The 23,946-nt window shown below is 45.6% G+C and overlaps 2 pseudogenes; one reads left to right on the plus strand and one right to left on the minus strand.

The window, feature by feature from the left end:
- The first annotated feature begins 13,596 nt into the window (after window positions 1-13,596).
- On the plus strand, window positions 13,597-15,987 carry LOC102760622 (annotated as a pseudogene).
- Window positions 15,988-17,369: 1,382 nt separating this feature from the next.
- On the minus strand, window positions 17,370-18,775 carry LOC102760898 (annotated as a pseudogene).
- Window positions 18,776-23,946: the final 5,171 nt, after the last annotated feature.

Below are 23,946 nucleotides of genomic sequence, written 5' to 3' on the forward strand. Positions count from 1 at the left end.
AATGCCAAGAACCTACAACCAAGATTACTTTATCCAGCAAAGCTTTCACTCAGAATTGAAGGTCAGATAAAGAGCTTCACAGATAAGGAAAAGCTAAAGGAGTTCATCACCACCAAACCAGGATTATATGAAATGCTGAAAGGTATTCTTTAAGAAGAGAAAGGAGACCATTTGCAACAGCATGGATAAAACTGGAGAGCATTATGCTAAGTGAAATAAGCCAGTCAATGAAAGAAAAATACCACATGATCTCACTCATTTATGGATAATAAAGACCACTATAAACTGATGAACAAAAATAGATACAGAGGCAGAGCAGCATCGAACAGACTGTCAAACTACAGGGGGAAAGCCAGGGAGGGTTGGGGTGGGCGAGAGGGTGGTAAGAGATCAACCGAAGAACGTGTATGCATGCATATAAGCATAACCAATGGTCACAAGACACTGGGGGGTAGGGGAGGCCGGGGGAAGATCAAGGGAGGAAAAAAAAGGGAGACATATGTAATACTCTTTGTAATACTTTAAGCAATAAAACAAAATTTATAAAAAGAAAGAAAGAAGAGGAAGCACAGATAGAGTTGTCACTTTGCATGTCACATGGAAGATCTGTCTAGTGAGACCTCTCCATCGTCTCCACCAGCCTTTCAGAGAACCTGAACTGCCCTTGCTGGGTAAAGTGGGTCAAAAAAGGCCCTTGTCAAAATAAATCTTACTGCGTGCTTGGTGTGGGCCCAGCCTGTAGAGCACCCAGTAGCTAATTATATCACTACTAGAGGACCAATGCACAAAATTTGTGCAAGGGGCTCAGCCCTCACAGCCCCGACTTCCTCGGGAAGGTCGTCCAGAAGGTCGGCTGGATGGTCGTTCTGCTGTTTGGCCATTCAGTCGATTTGCATATTATGCTTTTATTATTATAGAAAATCACACTTGAACTGAAGCTCACATTTCCATGGATGGATGTCTCAGAGTAGCCTTCTGTCATCCACAAGAGAACAGAGCTGGGCCGAGTAATACAGGGGGTGAAGAAGTATTTGTGGACCTGGGCATGGCTGGGAAGGGCAGCAGGACATAATTGGATGCTTGAAGGGTGCAATTGCCCAGAAAACAAATGAATTGATGAATACGTTCACCAAGGTTGTCCCATACCTGCAAGCAATTGAGAGCAATGTTGTTAATTCTAAAAGAAAATATTCAGGATTTTGAGGAAGCTTCAAAGGTTTGAAGCTTTGAGGTTCAGCCTCATGTTCAACCAGTTTGACACGTTGCAGGGGCCTCGTTCATGGTTTTACTGTGTGTTGTTGACAGAACTGGCCTGATGAGACCACATGGAAGGTTTTGCTAGAACGCAGAGACCCGATCTCAACTAGAGAATTTGGTCCTGTTAACTGGGGCATTATGAACACGGAGGAGGTGAGCCTTGCCTTCAGAAGCAATGCCTAACCTTGACCATCAGGTTTGACAGTGTTTTCTGTTGTGGGCTGACCTGAGAGCTGCATTTTATGGTGAATCCTGAAGCTGAATGGTGGCCCCACAGCAAACAGTCAACAATGTGAAGGATGTACAGCATCAAGGGGCAGAAGTGAATACAGAGCAACCCACCTTCTTACTCTAACATTAGGCCAGGTGTGTCTCTGTCTGGAGAATGTGACCAATGTGTTCAAAGCAAAACACAGTGTGGGACCTGTGTAATCCCACGTGCAGTACGTGATGTAAAGAACCGGCTTCTGTGTATGATTCACATGGAGGTCACGTAGCCGTGGTTTCCTGGTTGATTTGGAATCTATTAAACACTTCTTTCAATGCCCTCATTTACCTTTGGCTTGGATACTCCTGTTTTCTTTCAAAGGGATTTTAATATGCCCTCTTCTGCTTTAATGATATTTTCATTAGACATCCAGACACGAAAGCGCTGACAAGCCAATCAGCCTCTGTCTTCGGGAGGAATGAATATTTTCTTTTAGAATTAACAGCGTTGCTCTCAATTGTTTGCAGGTATGGGACAACCTTGGTGAACGTATTCATCAATTCATTTGTTTTCTGGGCAATTGCACTGGGCATCTCCCTGCACTGGGATTCCAGTGAAGGGGTCCACTTGGGGAAAGCACTCATCCTCTTCCACTGGGGACATGCCCAGGGTCCTTGGGACAGCTCTTCACTGCCCTGTGCAGGAAGGCAGCAGGGTTTCCACAACCGAGGAGGAAGTAGTTCTAACAGAGCACCTTCCTGGACCTCAGCAACCGGAGGCTAGGACACCAGTCGCTGCTGCCACACTAGTCATCTCTGCTAGGGTCCTGGTGAGTCCCGAGAGCACTGATTTTTTACAAATATATGTTTAGTGATTTCAGAGAGAGAGAGATAGAAACATCAATGATGAGAGAGAACCATCGATTGGCTGGTGCCTGCATGCCCCACAGTGGAGATTGAGCCACCACCCAGGCATGCGCCATGACTGGGAATCAAACCACAACCACTGAGCCACTCTGGCCGGGCCTGAGAGCACTGATTTTTGACTGTGATTAAAGCTATTTGGCCTTTTTTTTAAAGAAAAATGTAAATATGAACACATGCAGCTAACTTTAGGAAGTTCAAAGACCACTGAAGTTTGAATGGTTTTTAAAATTTCCATGTTGAAATAAACTGAGTAAATAAATTCCAAACCCCTACAAAACTTAAGGAAAATTTTTGCTCAATAGTTTTTTGTAGACTAACAGTGGATTACCATAAACAGTTAGCTGGTTGCTACCCACTAATTAACCCTCATTTCCATCGTTGCCTGGGAGGTGTTAGAACCACCTGCTATGGAGAATTACAGCCGTGAGCCATGCACAGCTATTGAAACATGGCGGCGGCTGCTGGAGACTGTACGCTCTTCTGGCCGCAATCATTGCACGGGGGGCGGGGGCAGGTGGGCATCCCAGGGAAAGTGCCTCCGGGGCTGCCAGCTACTGCGCAGCTCCTGAGTGTGGAGGGATCCTGGAAGAATTTGTTCTGCTTGCTGCTGCTGAATCTTCTTCGTGACCACAGAGTGTTAGGTCTTCTATTTATGTCCTTAAGATACCCTCAGGTTGGGAGACAAGATTGTGGGCGGAAAACTGAATCATTAACCAGCTGGGGTTTCAAAGCATTTTCTAACCTAAGAAAGAAGCTATAAAAATAATATTCTAGCACAAAATGTACTTACTTGGATCCTTATAGCGATTAGGACTTTGCATGTTTTTAAGAAAGGTGTAGCCGAAACCGGTTTGGCTCAGTGGATAGAGCGTCGGCCTGCGGACTGAAAGGTCCCAGGTTCGATTCCGGTGAAGGGCATGTACCTGGGTTGCGGGCACATCCCCAGTAGGGGATATGCAGGAGGCAGCTGATCGATGTCTCTCATCGATGTTTCTAACTTTCTATCTCTCTCCCTTCCTCTCTGTAAAATATCAATAAAATATGTAAAAAAAAAAAAAAAAAAAAAAAGAAAGGTGTAATTCTGCAGCTTCAGTTAGCAAAATATTTGTTTTTAATAAAACTGAACAAACTACATCTATTTCAGCATCTGGGGGGGGGGGTTGTTATTGTTTTTTTTGCTGTGTTTGGTTTCTTCGTGTTCTTTTTGTGGCCTGGCAGAGTAGATAAAATCATCTCTTAGCAGAGAGAAAATTGGACAGATAATCAGCTGACTTCCTGGAGGTTTTGTCAAGGGACTGACCTGGCCTCTGAGGATGGTTTTCCTCATTCATCACGTTAATCATGCCTGACGATCGTATTACCCCCCCCCACCACCCCGCACGGGTTGTATCTTCTCGAGGTCTGTACTGCAGTCAAGGTTCCCAGCTACCCCATTGTTATTACCTGAGAGAAACATCATTCCTGTACTTAGCGTGGAAAGCTGGTGAATGTCACTTTCCAAAAAGGGAGAAACCTAAGAGATATTCAGCTCTTGTATCTTTTTGTTTCACAAACGTTTTGGTGGCCATTCCAGGAAAGGAAGTCTACCCAGGAGACAGGAGTTCAAGAAAAAAAAAAAAACCCACAACCTTCTCAGAAGCAGCTGAAGAGACTTTGAGAACAGAGAGCTGAGCTGCACCAGAGTCTGAGTATGTGTCACCCAGGCTCACCTGTGTCACCATTTCCCATCAGTGACACGTCTTTGTCTGCGAGTGTCCAGATAGTCACTCGGGCTGTTTACCCCGAGTCCTTGGAAGAGCAAACATTATTGCATTTCAGACTTCATGGCAAACATTTTCAAAAATAATATGTAGGTTCACCTACAGATATTTTAACTGCACTCGCTTGACAGTTTGTCCTGTGGCAGCTGAATGAAGACCACAGTGAGGACTGTGCTCAGGCCTGGGCAGCCTGGAGAAGGCAGTGTGCTGTGCAGTCACTGCTCTGCTGTGGTCTCCACAGGTCGCCTGTGGAACAGGATTGGTGTGGTCCCTGTGGAGGGTTGGCTAGCTCTGCTGTCATGGCTGGAATAAGCAATCAGCATAGCTAGGAAGTTCATTACCATCAGTGCTTTTTGTAGGAGTCTCAGCCTTGAGACTTTCTCCAAGTCAATCACAACCTTCTCTGGCCTCCCCGGCACTTCGCACACCTCTCTAATGTGGCCTCAGTCAGATTCTCAGTTACCATCTCATTTTACAAAGCCTTCCCTGCTCCCTGATGGAAGGAAAGCTCCTGTACACCAGGAACTGGTTTATTTACGTCTGTATTTCGTGCATGTGTTTGTGTACTGAGCTCCTCTTATGAGGACACTAGTCCTATGGGATCAGGGCCCTACCTTATGACCTCATTTGACCTTAGTCACTTCCTTAAAGGCCTCATCTCTTAGTGCAGCCACATTAGGGGTTAGGGCTTCAACATATGAATTTGCAGGGAAGTGGGGGATGCAATTCAGCCCATAATACAACCCTTCCGTGTTCACCAGTGCCTTAGGCTGAATGCTTGTGTCTTTAAAAAAATCGATGTATTGAAGCCCTCACCCCAAATTGATGGTGTTAGGAGGTGGGGGCCTTTGTCAGATGATGAGGTCCTGAAGGTGGAGCTCCCATGATGGGGTTAGTGCCCTTCTAAGAAGAGACACCAGTGCTTTCTTTCTCCTGCAGGTGAGGACATGTCGAGAAGACTGCCATCTGTAAACCAGGAAATGGGTCCTCATCAAGAACCTGGCCCTTCTGGCACCCTGAGCCTGGACGGCAGCCTCCAGAACTGTGAGTAGTAAATGTCTGTTGTTTAATGAACCCCTTCCCCCCTTCACAGGAGGTATTTTGTTATAAACTGACTGAGACCACCAACCACCTCAAAGGTAATGATTTACATGATAAAACCAGTCTTCTTGGAGCCCAGCTTGGCCCTCAGCTTTTCAACTGAGAAACTGGTTATTCCATTCCCATGTAGCAAAGAGGCAACTATACTTTAGATCGCATTTACATGCCAAAGAATAAACAGGGAAATGTGATAACAAATGAACTAACAAAAACTCACAGACACTGAATAGGGTGGTTACGAGAGGGAAAAGGGTAGTCAAGGGTAAAGGGGGCTGAAAGATTATTTGACTTTGGGTGGTGGGCACATAATGCAATATGCAGATCATGTATCATAGAAATGTATATTTGAAACCTATATAATCGTACTAATCGAAATCTATATAATCCCAATAAATTTAATTTAAAAAATAATAAGAAGAAAATAAAGTTTGATTTACATCAATAGCCCACAGATATCCAGTTGACTGGATTTTCACATTCTCAAATAAATATTTGATTGCACACACAATGGGTGGGAACTGTAGTTCTAAGTATCCTTGGGGAATTGTGACAACTGGGGGCAACTTTATGAGGCCTTTTAACTTGCACCCGGTTTAGAGTCTGTGTCAAATAATCAAACAATTGAAAGGACAGTGGGATTTGCCCCAGTCGTGATGACGGGAGAATGAGCTCATTCTGAAGGCCCTCTACTCCCTTCCTAACGCCAGTGACCCCTAACACAGATCTTTGTCTCTGATAGGCCTTGGGATTCATCATGACTCAACTCTAAGAAATCCCCAGACAGGAGAATGCCTCTGAAATCACCTCACTTTTGAGAAGGTCCTAGGGGAAATCCTGAGCCACAGTTGCTTCAAGCCTTCCTAGAAACATCTCTTCCCACTATTTCCTGGAAGATTAATGAAGAATTAACCTTCATCCTGAAGGAGGACCCAGCACAAGTTAGTCTTCTTAGGATCACAGAAGTCCCACCTGAGATTTTTCCCAGCATCTCCCTGCCGGCACCCTGGACAGCAGCCAGTTAGCTGGGCCTCTGCTGCCACCTAGTGTCCTTTTTCTGGAAAGCCTAGGGACACCTGTTGGAGGCCTTGGGGTGCAAAACCTATCAGAGCTACTGAATTCTCAGGGAGTTAGGGATTGGGGGGCAACTTGCTAAGGCCTCCCCAGGAAATATGGGACTAAAACAAACCACTGTGCCTTCAACCTCTGCTTCTATATTTTCCCACACTTTTCTTTCTTGGTGAAAGAAAGCCCAGATGAAACGAACAACAAAATAGCAGAGCAGGGCCAGGGCTTAGAGTGGCGATATCTCCGGGGTGTCCAGGGATGCACTGCAGGTCAGGAAAGTCCTGACAAAAGTGAAGGAGTCAGGCATGGCTGTCTGGGAAAAGATTATTCTGGGCCAAGTGTGCTTAGCAATTATGTTGACCTACCTATAAAGTTATTTGGAAGAATCTAGGCTGTCACCAAAAAGTCAGAATGCAGGTGGTGGCTTTCAGGTGTCCGTCAGATGACCGAAACCAAGAGCTAATGAGATAAAGATCCAAGACCCAGAAAACAAGCTCCTCCACATGCAAAGGACATTTCTCTACCTCTCTACTCGCATCTCTCCTGCTTCCCCTCATGCTTCATGGGATACAAAGCTGCCAGGGTGGTGAGAGGGAGCACTGCACATTCACACCTGTTCTGTTACCCAGGACACACCAGGGACCTGAGTAAAGGACGAAAAGGGGTAGCATTTCCAAGAACAAAATTGTTTGTTCAAAATTTCAGCAAGAAAGTAGTCAGAAAATCAACAAAATGATTTTGACTTTGAATCCCAGGAGTTTGAGCTGCCTTTAAAAGAAATTGGCTTGCCTTGGCCAGTGTGGTTCAGTTTGTTGGAGTGTCATCCCGGGTAGCAAAGGGTTGAGGATTCAATTCCCATTCAGGGCACATACCCAAGTTGCAGGTTCGATATCTGGTGGGTTCGATATCTGGTCAGGGCACGTACAGGAGGCAACTGATCAATGTTTGTCTCTCACATCAATGTTTCTCTTTCTCCCTCTTCCTTCCTCTCATTCTAAAATCAATATAAACATATCCTCAGGAGAGGGTTTAAAAAAAGAAACTGGCTTAAAACAGTAAAACTGTAAAAACCATGAGTAGAAGCTGCTCAGGCCCCAGCTAAATGCAGGTTTGCAAAGAACTTCGGAGGCAGCTTCACTGAGGGAGCCAGAGGCCGTTCTCTTCCCCAGAGTGAAGAATGAAGTATCTTTTGTTAGAGTCTCCCCAAAACAGTACTAGAAAAATGAGTTTCTACTGACTTCGCTTGAGTCATTGTTGGTTCCTGACACAGGAGGGGTGAACTGCTCTGGCCGCCAGGCCTAGGCGTGGGGACAGACAGCCTCTATCTCAGTGGTTCTCAACCTTCCTAATGCCGCGACCCTTTAACACAGTTCTTCATGTTGTGGTGACCCCCAACCATAAAATTATTTTCGTTGCTACTTCATAACTGTAATTTTGCTACTGCTATGAATCGTAATGTAAATATCTGATGTGCAGGATGTATTTTCATTGTTACAAATTGAACATAATTAAAGCATAGTGATTAATCACAAAAACAATATGTAATTATATATGTGTTTTCCAATGGTCTTAGGCGACCTCTGTGAAAGGGTGGTTTGACCCCCCAAAGGGGTCGCGACCCACAGGTTGAGAACCGCTGCTCTATCTGCATTATGAGTGGGGAAGATGCATCCTGGGAGGGACTGGAGTGCCGGAAACCAATTCCAGCATGACATCAGGGCTGAATCTGGGAATGGCTGATGGCATTTCCCCAAACCTGAAAAGGATGATTGTTTGCTGCCAGATAACTCAGGGCATCTTAATCTACATGTTATTGCCTCCTTCTGGCCAAACACCTGAACAGCCATAGGCTAATTCCCCCATTCTGACAATGCTTGTGTATACCCTTTGAAGTGTATATCTCTGCCTAGCCCCAGGACAAATTGTGTTAATAAAAAGCACAGGGGTCCTGAGACGAGGAGAACTTAGAATTTAGAACTTAGATCTTAGTTTCCTTTAAGCTAAGCTCCTCTGACCCCCAAATGCCTTTCACAATTATATTTCATCTCTGGACTCCTATTTAATCTACGCACAGCCTTCTCCAGATGTCCTGAACCCTACTAGATGCTGGAACTAGAACCCCAGCATAGGAGCAAGTGGGTTCTCCCTTCAGACCTCAGGTCCAGGTTTCTCCGTCATGAAACACGGGCTCTGCATGTTTAGTTTATTAACTATTGGAGAAGGTCAAACAAGAAAGCTCAGCACAAGTTCCAGCCTCCCTGTCACTTTTCATTTATTTGCAGGGACAATTGCTTTGTTTCACTCACCCTTTTTAAAAAGCCAACCAGACTGGCTGGTGTGGCTCAGTGGTTGAGCATGTACCTATGAACCAGGAGATCACAGTTTGGTTCCTGGGCAGGGCACATGCCCGGGTTGCCAACTCAATTCCCAGTAGGGAGTGTTCAGGAGGCAGCCAATCAATGATTCTTTCTCATCATTGATGTTTCTATCTCCTCTCCCTCTCCCTTTCTTTCTGAAATTAATAAAAATATATTGAAAAATAAAATCCCAACCAAGCACCATGATGTGGTTGTAAGTTTGAATAGCTGTCATGAAAGCAATTTCAGTAAAAATAAATAAACCACCTAAAGGATAGATTTACTCAAAGCAGAATCCTTGCCAAGGACAATGTGGACATTAAAGGGAAAGGTGCCATCTAGTGGCTGTGTCCATTCACATTGTTGCTGAAAATCAAATTAGAGGATTTGGGAAATCAGCTCTCTTGGGAAGGGGATCATTTTATTAGTGAAAGGAATAACATGACTGAAGAGTGGGCATTATTTTGCATCTTTAAGAAAACCTGAGATGTAACTGAGAACAATGAGAAAATTCACTGATGTAATAGTTCTACAGAAACTATTGTTATTCATTTCATTGTGTCTATGATAAATTAAATTCTTTTCCTGGCTTACTATTGATGGCTGAAATTTCTAATCTATGACTGGAAAAGTCTCCAACTACTACATTTAACTGATTCTATAGGCATGTTCCTCATTCATATTCATTTGACCCAATAATGCCACCACTGGTTTGACTTGGACAGCTAACAAAGTGAATAAGTCTTAGTAATATAATATTCCATGGAGAGAGCAATTTCCCAACATTTATCTACCATGTTATACTATTTTAAATGATATCATCATAAAAAATAAGGTTAAAATCAACCAAAATAAGAAATACATATATTTTAGGATGACATACAGATGTGATAAAAATTTGAGAAAGGTAATGCAAGGAAATAGTTTTCCTGGGTCATGGAATGAGGGAGTGTTATCAGGGAACAAAATTATTATTTTCAGGATTTTAAAATAATACAAAATACACAAATAACAATATATTTGTACAATATATCCACCGAGTCTGTTTCTCAGCAGTGGTTGAGCACTGTGTTGTGTCTGATGGTAAAACAGATTAACGCAGCTTCCTGCTAAAGGTTTCAAAGGTAAGAGTAGTGCTTGTTCTTAAATTGGGGTTCTCCCCCAGCCTAATCATGGCTGCACAATAAATTCCTAGAATAACAGAATGGTAGAACAGAAAGGGACCTTAGAGGCCTGCATGAATCTCTTAATTGTTCAGAAAAGGAATTGAAGCCCAGAGAGGGCATGTGCATTTCCTAAAGCCACACAGCTTGGCAGAAGCAGGGCATGGGATTGAACCAGCTACCTGGTGCTTGTGGGAGTACACTGTGCTGTCCCGACAACAACAACTCAACATTGGAATTATGTCCATGACCTTGTTTTGTACCTTGTCAACATTCAATTGACACTTAGAAAATGCCTGCCAAAAACCTGAGAGAGAAGAGTTTACCTGTGAAATCACAGACCACACACATGCTGTTCATGGAACAGCTTAGTTTTTAGGGAACTGAAAGAAATTTACGGTTCACAGAGTACTTTTTCATATTGAATGTTTTGCTAAAATATTTCAAATTACACATCTATTGGTGTTAGATTGCCTATATTAGATTTTATATAAACTGTTGTTTATCAACTATCCCATGGGATGTATAAACATTCATCATTGAAATGTGACAAAATATCTCTTCATAAAAGAGACAGTGTATCATAGTCAATATTCGTGGAAAATAAAGTGATACTGACTGTAAGGAACCAGATAATATATGATCATCATTCATATAGACCTACCATCTACGTTTTTATAAAACACTAGAGGCCTGGTGCACAAAGTTCATGCATGGGAAGGGGAGGTGTCCCTCAGCCTGGCCTGCACCCTCTCCAATCTGGGACCCCTCAGAGGATGTCCGACTGCCTAAACTGACAATCAGACATTCCTCTCACAATCCAGGACTGCTGGCTCCTAACCACTCACCAGCCTGCCTGCCTGATTGCCTCTAACCGCTTCTGCCTGCCAGACTGATTGCCCCCAACTGCCCTCCCCTGTTGTGACCACCCTCCTCCACTGGGACCAGCCTCCTCTGTGCCACGCAGAGCTACAGGACCCCCAGGCCTCACTGTGTGGAGTGGCCACTGGACCCCGCCTCCGCTGTGTGTGTGGCCATCTTGTGACAGCCATCTTGTGAGGATGTGAGGGCATGATGCCACCTAGGCTTTTATTAGTATAGATTAGGCTAAACATTTATTATTAGAGGCATATAAAAATTTAATAAAGGAGAAAGAATTAATGATTTCCATTGCCTTTATTTTGAAAAAAAAACTGCAACACTTTCATCCAAAATGAGGATAGCTCCTTGTGCCCTTGACTGACTCAGTGCCGACTTTGATAGTTGGTTCAGTTTGTTTATGTTGATCAAAAGGATTAGAGTTATTCCCACAGGACCAAGTAAGGAGGGGGTCCATGGTGAGCATGTGTGAGAGGCAATAAAGGAATTGAAACTCAGAGACATTTTTTAAAAAATCATACAAGGGCCAGAGTGCATGAAAGTCAGTTGTGTTATAGTTCAAGGAGAGACCCGGGTCTCAACTCCCTATTAATAGAATTCAGCTCCTCAGTATATTCTGACACACTTTTTCTTACTTCCTGCTGGCTTAGACTTAGGTTTTCAATATAATTATTGGGAGAAGGCTTCTGCTAGGCTCGGTTAATAACTACCAATTAATAACCTTTGGGTGGAGCCTTTAGCATCAAATCCTGTCACAGACCTGAGGCCGCCTGTGAAGGGACAACCATTGGTTCAGAGGTCCATTTCTAAATCAGAGACCAGACCTACTGAATGAAAACAAATCAAAATTGTTAAATCCAGTCTCGACACTAATAACGACTGATCACAGACAAGCAATGGAATCCTAATCAGGTTTTCCAAGATCTATAAACTTATGGCATACTGATTTAGAGGCTGTTTTTACAATGCAATCAAGGAATTCTGTTGGAGTTGATTTAGAAGATCCAGGGTAATTAATTTGATAACAATTAGTTGGTCCAAATCATTTGTAATGACAACCAAGATAGCTCAACTGGTTCATCAAAAACACACATACTTTCTCTGAATATTGGTTTTCATATTCCTCTTTATCCTATAAAATAAAAGGATAATATGCAAATTGACACTAACAGCAGAATGACTGGGAATGACTGGTCACTATGACACACACTGACCACCAGGGGGCAGATGCTCAATGCAGGAGCTGCCCCCTGGTGGTCAGTGTGCTCCCACAAAGGGAGCTCTACTCAGCCACAAGCCAGGCTGACGGCTTCCAGCACAGAGGTCATGGCAGGAGCCTCTCCCGCCTCCTCAGCAGCGCTGAGGATGTCCGACTGCAGCTTAGGCCTGCTCCCCGCTGGCAAGTGGACATCCCATGGGGGCTCCTGGGCTGCCAGAGGGAGGTCTGACTGCCAGCTTAGGCCTGATCCCCTGGGAAGCGGGCCTAAGCCAGCAAGTGGACATCTCCCAAGGGGTCCCAGACTGCAAGAGGGCACAGGCCCTTCTGAGGGACCCCCAAGTGCACAAATTTTTGTGCACCAGGCCTCTAGTTATATTATAAGAATTTGAATATCCATGATCTCTTTTAAAAGCCAGACTCCATTTAAATCATTTATATAAAATTGATTTTGAAAAAGAGAAAAACCTGAGGTATATCAGGTCAATGGTTAGATAATCTAATACAAATGAATAAATAAATACACAGCAATGAGCACGGAGACCCATTTAGTAGAGGCCATTACATGGGCTACATATGTATTCATAGTGGGAAGCAATTTATTGAATCTGGGTAATTTTCTAAATACACCCTCTGTATGCTAACATCATCACCAAAGCAGCAGAAAATAGTTCCAAAGCCTTGGTAAAGACCCTCATGGAGTGGACACCCTTTAGAGAACCTAAAATACTAGAAGAAGGGATGATCACCAAAGACTCTGAGCAGGGTAACAAATAAAACATTATTATGAGAGCTATTTGTGAGGCACTTTGGTAAGCACTTCAGACACATTACTCCTTTCCTTTTAGCAAAATTAGTTGGGGTAAGTTCTATGATTATTAGCCCTGCTCATTTTACAAAGGAGAGCAGGTTTTGATAAGAGGTTTAAAGGGCTAACTACACATCCTGGGAAGGCTGCAGTAATTTATTCCTTTGGGTTAATTAAAACTACCTCTAAAATATACATTTTAAATGTAAATATTTCCAAGGAAAGAAACTTTTTTATCATTTATCAAAAATATGAAGAAACAACTGATTATAAATGGCTGTGTCTGTGTAAATGTATTTTACAGTGATTTCTTTACTAACCAGTAGAACCTGTAAGAAATCTGTTTGGAGTAAGTTATATTATTAGAGTAACAATCCTAATATATAAAAAGCCAGGGGCTGTCACGACCTAAATGACTGGATGGATGATCAAACAGCAGGCTCCATTGATCAGGGGATGGCTAACGGGGGAACTGGGTTCCCTCAGGCTCTGATGAATCCATGGCAGCAGCGACTGGTGAGCAGGCAGGTGGAAGGCAGACCACTTGGTCCCTCCTCCCAGCCCTCAGACTCCAATCAATCAGTGGTGGAGATGGGGCAGAACTGGGGACTGGCCCCCTAGGTAGTCCTCCAGGTTCACTCTCCAGAGGACAGGACAGGCACCAATGGACCAGTGCTGCTGGCATAATCCTGATAGCGCTGCCGCCAACCTCCTGGAATTTGTCCTTGGGCACTGTGGCTGCTTCCCCTCCCTAGACACTCCACAAGGAAGAAAAGATACCGCCAGCAGCGCCAGGGGTGACCAGTGGTGACTGCTCTCCCTGTGCTTCCTCTAGGTCACTCGAACTGGGCCCCCGCCCACCCCACTCCAGATGAAGTGTGAGCACTGGACATGGAAGGAATGTACTAAAAAAACAATGACCAAGAGAATGCCGCAGTCAATGTCCGTAGTCCGGCTTAGGAGAACGGAGAGAAGGGAGAATTCCATAAGTTGGCCGATGCCAAGATATTTCTGAGTGACTGCCTGACGTGTGACAGTTGTGTGACCACAGAGGAAGGAGTCCAAGTTTCTCAACAGAACACCAAGGACTTCTTCCGTGTTCTGAACCTTAATAAGAAATGTGATACCTCACAGCACAAGGTGCTGGCAGTGTCTGTGTGTCCTCAGCCTCTGCCTTATTTTGTTGCTAAATTCAGCCTCAGTGACACTGATGCATCCAGAAGGCACTGCAGCTTCCTCAAAAGCCTTGGGGCGCACTGTCTTTCACATAAAGGTAGCTGCGGACTTCAGCATCCTGGAGAGTCAGAAGGCATTTGGGCGTCAGTACTGCCAGCACCGTGAGGAAGAGCCTAGCTACCCATGCTGACCTCCGCCTGCCCGGCTGGGTCCGATATACAGAGCATGTGCTGGGTCACCAATCACCCCCCACTTCTGCAGGCCAAGTCTCCGCAGCAGATCATGGGCTGTCTGGTGAAGGATTATTTCACCAGACGGCAGAACCTGTCCCCAGACAAGATTTTCCACGTCGTTGTGGCCCGTGTTATGACAAGAAACTGGAGGCCCTTAAGGATGTTCCCACAGCTTTACATAGTTCCCAGGGGCTGACTGTGTGTTAACCTCGGGTGAAATTGTCCAGATAATGGGTCAAAGTGACCTCGCCTTGAATGACGCTGCTGTGGACATTCTGTTTGGAGACATGAAGGAGGAGGAGGTGAGGCTCCACAAGGGTGCCAGCTCTGATGGGTACCTGGCTCACGTCTTCAGGCACACGGCCAAGGAGCTGTTCAGTGAGGATGTGGGGGTGCTCACCTACCACACCCTGAGGACCAAAGACTTCCAGGAGGTCACCCTTGAAAGGGATGGACAGGTTCTGTTACGCTTTGAGGCTGCTTACAGCTTTCGGAACATCCAGAAGTTATCCTGAAGCTGTAGAGGGGCAAGTTCCCCTGCCCCTTTGTGGAGGTCCTGGCCTGCGCCAGGCATGCCTAAGCGGCAAGGGCCAGGCCCAGGTGGATGACGGGTGTGCAGACAGGGCACTGCTGTGGCAGATGGAAGGCATCTATGCAGCCATCCCAGTGTGGCCCCCGGAGACCAGCACCCATGTGCGGGAGCTGTACCAGAAGTGGGTGGGGTAGGGATGGGCAACTCCCCCTGAGTCAAGGCAGCCCTGCATACCGCCTAGCATAGCCCAGGGCAGGCTGCCAGGACATTAAGTGGTAAAAGTCCAGCAGACACTTGGCTTCCAGGCCACCTGAAAAAGGGTGTCAGACACATGAAGGAAAGGCTTAGCATCTCTGTCATCACTTTGGTTTTCAGAATCCTCTGCTCCCTAAGTTGTAGTCACATGGATGCAACTGGAATACTGTATCTCAAGAGGATTGCCCCAATGTACATATCCTTTTATCCGATGATGAAAAATTCCCCCCCAAAAAAACCCTGGAAGTGTCCTGCGACTAAGCGGCAAGGGCCAGGCCCAGGTGGATGACGGGTGTGCAGACAGGGCACTGCTGTGGCAGATGGAAGGCATCTATGCTGCCATCCCCGTGCAGTCCGAGGAGACCAGCGCCCATGTGCGGGAGCTGTACCAGGAGTGGCTGGGGTGGGGGGTGGCGACTCCCCCTGTGCCCAGGCGGCCCTGCACACCGCCTAGCAGGGCCCAGGGTAACCTGCCAGGACATCAAAGGTCCAGCAGACGCCCAGCCTGCAGGCCGCCTGAGGAGAAGTGTCAGACGCGTAAAGGAAAGGCTTAGTATCTCTGTCATCACTTCGGTTTTCAGAATTCCCTGCTCGCCATCTGTCAGCTCCCTCCCTCTGAGGGGTGCTGTTGTAGTCACATGGATGCAACTGGAATACTGTATCTCAAGAGGATTGCCCCAATGTACATATCCTTTTATCCGATGATGAAAAATTCCCCCCCAAAAAAACCCTGGAAGTGTCCTGCGAAGAGCAGAGAGTTGGTTCTGTGCATGTGCCTCAGAGGGATTAGATGAGGAAATGGTCTGGCTTGGCCCTGACGTTACCCACTTACGGTACCCGCCTTTGCTACAATGTGAATAAACTGTCACCTTTGGAATAGGGGCTCATACGAAAGTCTGCATTCCCAACTTTTCTTGAAACAGATCTGTGTTCTGCAGCTGTGGCCACCATCCTGAGATCAGGTCCTGTCGCTGAGAATCATGGGGCACTGCAGTGGAACTGCCCCCCACCCCCCCACCCCCCTGTGTGCCCTTTTATGTCCAGGGATTGAGCTGAACTCACTTTAGGGAGGCCTGGCAAGGGTGACAGCTGTCACAGATGGAAGGATGGAGAGGCACACACCCTGCTCGGTCCCTCCCTGGGTGGGTCAGGCAGGTGAAGACCGGCCAGCCCACCCCACAGTTGGGTGAGATAGTGTCCTCTGTGTCCACCTCTCACCCCGTGGGCCCAGCCACTCCCTCAGCTCCGGGCAGCCCTCTGTGTCCTATGACAGTACTCTCTGCCCTCACATGCTGCTCACTCTAAATGAGAAGGAAGAGTAGTTGGCCTACAGACAACTACACAGAAAGACAGGGCTCACATCTGGCGAGAGGGTGCAGGCCGGGCTGAGGGACCCCCCCCTCCCCAGGGTATGAATTTCATGCACCGGGCCTCTAGTTATCATCATAATGGTTATCATCATAATGGTAATTGGTGATATGTATTTTTAAGCTTTTTTTAAAATCCTCATCCCAAGATATGTTTTTAATTGATTTTAGAGAGAGAGGAAGGGAGGGAGGGGGAGAGAGAAACATTGATGTGAAAGAGAAACATGGATCAGTTGCCTCCTGTAGGTGCCCCGGCCAGGGATTGAACCTGCACCCTAGATATGTGCCTGACTGGGAATCAAACCCCCAACCTTTTCGGTGTATGGGACTAAATCCAACCCACTGAGCCACCCGGCCAGGGCTGGGCTTTAAAGCTTTTAAAGTACCATTATTCAGTTCTTACTGTCTAAAAGACACCATGCTAAATAGTTTATATTTTCTAACAATATTATCAACCAAAGAGTAATTTTAATGATTATAGAAACGAATCTACTTTAATAATATGTTCTATGAAGTTAAAAAAGAGTCAATTGAAAAGTAACAAAAACAGCTTTTCTCCCCTGAGCTTTATGCTGTGTAAGTATGCTGTTGCTTCTGGCTTGTCTCCACTAAAAAGACATTTTGCTAATGAATATTTATTTCACTGCCACAAACAATAATGCATAACAAGGCTGTATAAATGCCATCATGAGTATTTTTTCCCTTCCTCTGTCCTCTGATATGTAGCCATTTAATTTTTCTCTAACTGACAGGTATTTGTTTCAGAGCTCCAAAAAGCAATGCCTTAAAATTCGATTATAATATTCATTTCCTTCTGTTTCTGGCATGTTGAAATTCCTCCTTCATACAAGTAAACTAGAATATTTTACCAAAAAGACCAACAAACAGTTGGCAATAAAAGTTCACATTTATTCTCTGAGATAATGATTTTTGACCAGTAAATGAAACTAAAGAAAAACACTCAGGGGAAAAGCTAGACAGTAATCCTGACAATTTTATACTAACACTAGAGGCCCGGTGCACAAAACATTTGTGCACTCAGGTGGGTCCCTCCCTTTTCCCTCTCTCAATCTGGGGCCCCTTGGGGGCCCCTTCCACTGGGGTAGGGCAGCAGCTTGTCTGGCCCCTGAGAAACCCAACTGGAGTCCAGAGCCTCGACCACTTTGACGCCAAAATCTTCCTCCACCTTTGTCTGCACAGGGGCCTGTTCCCTCTCGCAATCTGGGACCCTTTGGGGGCCCCTTCCACTGGGGTAGGGCAGCAGCTTGTCTGGCCCCTGAGAAACCCAACTGGAGTCCAGAGCCTCGACCACTTTGACGCCAAAATCTTCCTCCACCTTTGTCTGCACAGGGGCCAGCTCCGGAGTCAGCGGGACTCCCACCCGGCACCCTTCCCGTGGCTCTTGCCGCCTCTTCCAACCACTGGACCCCTCACCAGGGGCAGGGCTGCTGGCTTCTGCAGGTGCTAGTGTCCTCCTGGGCGGGGACAGCCTCTCTTTCTAGAAGTCAAAATCTTCCTCCACCTTTGTCTGCACAGGGGCCAGCTCCGGAGTCAGCGGGACTCCCACCCGGCACCCTTCCCGTGGCTCTTGCCGCCTCTTCCAACCACTGGACCCCTCACCAGGGGCAGGGCTGCTGGCTTCTGCAGGTGCTAGTGTCCTCCTGGGCGGGGACAGCCTCTCTTTCTCCAGAGGCTCGTTCTCAGCGTTGCCTGGGGTGGGGCGTCTGTGCCCTGGCTGCTCTCGTCCTCCAGTAAGGTGATGAAACTGGCTGGCCCAGTAGTTGTCACCCTAGGAGTCCAGCACCCTCATGAGGAACCTCCGCTCCTGCTGGAGTCTCTGTGTTATCCTCTATATCTGATGGAGCCTGTTCAGGCCCTCGCTTTCTCCAGAGGCTCGTTCTCAGCGTTGCCTGGGGTGGGGCGTCTGTGCCCTGGCTGCTCTCGTCCTCCAGTAAGGTGATGAAACTGGCTGGCCCAGTAGTTGTCACCCTAGGAGTCCAGCACCCTCATGAGGAACCTCCGCTCCTGCTGGAGTCTCTGTGTTATCCTCTATATCTGATGGAGCCTGTTCAGGACCTGCTCCATCTCCCTGCAGCGCTGACCCAGCATCTGGTACTTCCTGTGATTGAGTTCCCCTTGGTACCGTGGCTGCTGGCCTTGGGCTACCTCCTCCTCTTCATCTTGCTCCTGGAGGTTGGAGCTACCCAGACCCCCAGACACAAACTCCACTTCGGTCTCAAGCTCGCTCTCCAGAATGTGACGACTGAACAGCGGAGGCAGCCCCAGCTCCAAGCAGGGAGGTGCTGAGAACTCCTCGCTGGTATAAGGCTGCTGGCCAGGCATCTGAGTCACCTCCATCTTTATTCCTGTCCCGACACCACGCAGTTTGACCACGGAGACTCTCCACTTGGGAGACCCCTGGGTCTCCTTCAGGGGCTGGGGATGCGCCACTGCCCAGGCACCGGATCGCATGCCTCCACGGCTACACAGCCCTGGCCCCTGGGTCTCCTTCTGGGGCCTGGCTGCGTTGCCCCGGGACCAGATTGTGTCCCCAGGCAGGGATGCAGCCTGGCGTCTGGCCCTGCCTCTAGGTGTTCTCCCATCACTGGTGATCGGTGATTTGAGAAGCCAGCGGGGCAGGGAAGAGGCGGACATCCCCTCTTCCCTGCCCCACCCATCTTCTCTGATTACTGGCCCAGGTCTGGCAAAGGTGGCCTGGCTTCTCGATCACAATGGTGGCCCAGTTCTCCGGCTCTTGGCTGCCACCTGGGTTCCAACAGTGGCAGGGGGCGTTTTCCCTCGGTGATCTGAGAAGCCAGTGGGGCAGGGAAGAGGCGGACATCCCCTCTTCCCTGCCCCACCCAGCTTCTCCGATTACTGGCCCAGGTCTGGCAAAGGTGGCCTGGCTTCTCGATCACAATGGTGGCCCAGTTCTCCGGCTCTTGGGTGCCACCTGGGTTCCAACAGTGGCAGGCGGCTTCTTCCATCCTTCCCCTTTCGCCTCCTATCATTGTGTCTACCTATGCAAATTAACCGCCATCTTTGTTGGTGGTTAACCACCATCTTGGCTGGCGATTAATTTGCATATCTCGATGATCAGCCAATGGGAAGAGTAGCGAAGTTACGATTAATTACTATGTTTCTCTATTATTATATAGGATATCAACAACAGGTTAGTCAGACATTAATTTTATCAAGTAAATATTTAGGTGTTCTCCCATCACTGGTGATCGGTGATTTGAGAAGCCAGCGGGGCAGGGAAGAGGCGGACATCCCCTCTTCCCTGCCCCACCCATCTTCTCTGATTACTGGCCCAGGTCTGGCAAAGGTGGCCTGGCTTCTCGATCACAATGGTGGCCCAGTTCTCCGGCTCTTGGGTGCCACCTGGGTTCCAACAGTGGCAGGCGGCTTCTTCCATCCTTCCCCTTTCGCCTCCTATCATTGTGTCTACCTATGCAAATTAACCGCCATCTTCGTTGGTCCTCCCTGTTCACGTCAGCTGCCTGGCTGCTGGCCGCCATCTTGGCTGGCGATTAATTTGCATATCTCGATGATTAGCCAATGGGAAGATTAGCGAAGTTATGATTAATTACCATGTTTCTCTATTATTAGATAGGATATCAACAACAGATTAGTCAGACATTAATTTTATCAAGTAAATATTTCATTTTTAAAGACTCCTCTGGGATTTCATGATACAGGAAGGAGATTTATTTTAACATTATGATAGACAACATAATGACCCCAAATATGTCCATATCCTCATCCCTGGAACCTGCAACTATGCTATGGTACAAGATAAGAAGGAATTAAGGTAGCAGAAGGAATTAAGGTTGCCAATAAGATGACTCTAAAGTAAAGGGATCAGGTTGAATTACTTGGGTGGGCCCACTGTAGATATAAGAGTCATTAAATAGGGAAGCAGGAGGCCCAGAAATGTGGCATTGGGAGAAAGACTGGATGGAGGACAAAAGAAAGATGGAGAAAGAGGCCACGCGCCAATGAATGTGTGTGTGTCCTCTGGAAGCTGGAAAAGGCAGAGGACATTTTCTCTCTAGAGCTTTCAAGGGAAGCACACCCTTGCTGGCGCCTTGTTTTAGCCCAGTGAGACTTGAGTGGGACTTCTGACCTGCAGAACTGTAAGAGAATTAACCTGCATTGTTTTAACCCATGAAATTCATGGTCATTTGTTCTAGCATCAACAGGAGATGAATACAGACGTTGCACGCTGTTATTAATTCAGCATTTTGTAAGGTCTCTTTCGACTCCTTCTCCAGGGAAGTCTTCGCTGAGCCATCATTCTGTGACGGGATCTTTGCCTTGGTGCTCCCCTAGAGCACATTAGATGGTGCAGTAATTTCCCATGTACTTTTCTGTAACCTATGATATACCAAGGGTTCCATGAACGTCAGCACCATGTATTTAATCTCTGCATGAAGAGCTAGTTTCTAAACTTTTATGCAAAGCTCAGCAGCAGCAAACTAGGTAGTGTGTCCTGGGAGCCTATACATACATGTCCAAACGAAGTTATTCTAAGCACATTGCAGTCCTACCTTGGAAACTAGTGGCAAAAGTATAAACAGTTACCAGTGTTATAAAATGAACTGTCACATGAATGCTGTAATCCAAGACTACAGAGAAAATACCGGGTCAAACACAATAGTTCTAAATTGTAACAGGTGAGTGGGCTGTGGATTAGTTACACCAGCTACCAAGTCATTCACAAGGAAAAGGTAGCATTTGAGTTGCTGTTAAAATGTCTGAACCACACACAATGTTTAGACTTTGAGTAATGGCTAGCCTTAGGTAAAAAACATTTAAAGCAAATAACTATTGTCTTTGGCAGTTAATGGGTTTTATTTTTCCCTTCTTCATTTTATCATTTCCCCCTGGTGACAATACCCTTTTCCCATATCCTGTGATGCTTGCTATCTCATTTCCCTGTCAATAATCTTCCTTTACAACATTATTCAATAAAAGTCATTCACTATCAACATAAATTTAAGAAAATGAGTATTTGCATTTCAAGCATTTTGCTCTTTGGAGCGCAATTCTATCTGCTGAAGTTTTTCAGGCATCAGCAAATACAGGCTAAGGATGATGTGTGGGTGGAGGTCCTTTCTCTGCCTCAACTCCAACCCTAGCATTGTGCCATAAGTTGGAGGGTCGAACTTAATGAGTTGTTCTAAGGCCATTTCAATCTTGAGGATTTTCTATTACACAAAGCAGAACAAAATTAAAACCATGTGTATTAAAAGCACAAATGAGAAAAGTAATCTTAAAGTCCTTAAAAGAAATATAGTACCACTATGGCCTCCGGGTAGGTGCAGAGGGATTTGAAGTAGTGATTTAATCCCCCACCGCCCCCATATAATTACAAAACTCATAGATTCTGTTCCAGTTCTAGGTGTCTATTCCTGGCTTTCTCTGTATTCCTTTAGCCTCTTTACCCCTCTCTCTGTGCTAATACACACTGTCTTATTTTGTTGTAGTTTTTAGACTTCATAAGTCTAAAAGTCCTGAATAATAAGATTTGTCTTAATTTCTACTAAAATAAGTTTCCCATATTGTCCTTCTTAAAATTCGTTTGCCTGTTCTTGACTCTTCCCCATCAACTGTATTGTAGGATCACTTTGAGCTCCTAATCTGTGGGAATTGTTATTGGAATTGCATTGCATTTGGGGGCAACAGATGACATCTTTGTCATACTGGGTTTCCTACCTATGAACATAGAATGTATTGCCATTTATTTAGGCCTTCCTAAATGTATTTCGTTAAAATGTTATGTTAGATTCATCATTAAAATCTCATTTTGACTCTTTCCACTCAAATGGGAGTATATTTTTCCCATTCATGTGAAAGCTTCATCTTGCTTCTGGCTTCCTTTCCCTTGTGATAAAGATATATATGTATAGCACTATTTTTTACTGTCTGAATAGTATTTAGTTATATGAATGTGTTATATTTTATTTAAGAAAACTCCTCTTTGATAGAATTTTATGTTGTTTTGTTTTTGTTTTAAATTCTCACCAAAAGGTATGTTTGTGGGCTGTTGTTGTTTTAAGTTGATTTTCAGAAAGAAAAGAAGGGGGGGAGAGAGAGAGACAGGGAGAAAGAAACATTGATCAGTTGCCTCTTGTATGCACTCTGATTAGGGATCAAACCTACATCCTAGGTATGTACCCTGACCTGGAATTAAACCTACAGCTTTTTGGTGAATGGGATGACACTCCAACCAACTGAGCCACCTGGCTAGGTTATGTTGTTCAGTATTTGCTATAACTAAAAATGCTTTAGGAAACATCTTTATACATCATTGTGCCCTTGTGAGAATATTACTGTAGGGTAATTTTCATGAAGTGAATTTCTGTTGAAAGAGTACATGTATTGCCCTGACCAGTTTGGCGCAGTGGATAGAGCGTACATGTATTTAAAGTTTGCATTAAAATGCCATATCTGTGTATAAATAAATACCACAAAGTGGATGGCTTAGACAAGTGAAATTTACTATGTCGTGGCTCTGGAAGACAGAAAATCTAGAGGAAGATGTTGACAGATTGGTTCCTTCTGAGGCTACGGGGAGAATCTGTTCATGCCTCTCCCCCAGCTTCTGGTGTTGCCAGAAATCCATGGTGTGCTTTGGCATGTAGATGCATCTTTACTTTCTTGTTCAATGTGTCCAAATAGCCCCTTTTTTATAAAAACACGGGTCATATTGGATTAGAGCCCATCTTAACGACCTCATTTTAATCGGATGACCTCTGAAATAGAGACCCTATTTCCAAACGAAGCTCCTTTTGGAGGTTGTGGGGATTAGGGCTCTAACCTATCTTTCTGGGGAGACACAATTCAATCTGTAACACTCCAATATTCACTTGATTGCCTTTCTAAGTCCCAGTCACAATCTATTCTGACCAATGCTCACTTGCTAATCTTCTTGAAGCAGTGAGTTTCATTATAACACAGGATATGTTTTTTTAACATAGGATATTGCATAGACAACTTTTCATTTCACATTGCAATTATTTATCTTAATATAAATTGAGACTACATGTTGGGTGCTGCTCAAAATAATTATTTATACATTTTTATTTTGTGGGTGTGTATGTGTAGGCCAGCCATCAGTGAGGTTGTATCCTGTGGGAACATACTAGTACACGGCAATTACTGGATCTAACAGCATCTATTCTTCAGTTAGATCAAAACACTTTAACCTCCCACCCAGTGCTTCCGTTTCCTGCACCATCACTGTAGGGTTAATAACACCCAACAGTCTCCCCAAGATCACAGAACTGCTGTGGTGAGTCAGGAACAATAATCACCCGAATGCTCTCTAAAATTAAGGTATATGCAAGGAGTGTGTTTGTGTCAGTAGCTTCTCATCATCACTGTTGTTTGTTCTGGTGCAGTTTGGTTGTCCTCTTAATAGATATTTGGGTAACTGCAGAATCCGCTGCCCTGTGGACAATTTTGGTAAACTTTTGGTGGCTTTTCATCACGGTATGGACCTCTCTACATTGCTGCCAAAGCTTTCATACGTTGAGACTGATGGCACTTGGCTACTTAGCCTTCTTTCTTTAGCGCCTGGAAGAAGGGGCAGAGGGGTTCGAGTCCGTTTGCGTTAGTGGGCCAGGGGAAGAAAT

This window comes from Myotis davidii, unplaced genomic scaffold, assembly GCF_000327345.1.
Source record: "Myotis davidii unplaced genomic scaffold, ASM32734v1 scaffold194, whole genome shotgun sequence".
Classification (NCBI taxonomy): Eukaryota; Metazoa; Chordata; class Mammalia; order Chiroptera; family Vespertilionidae; genus Myotis; species Myotis davidii.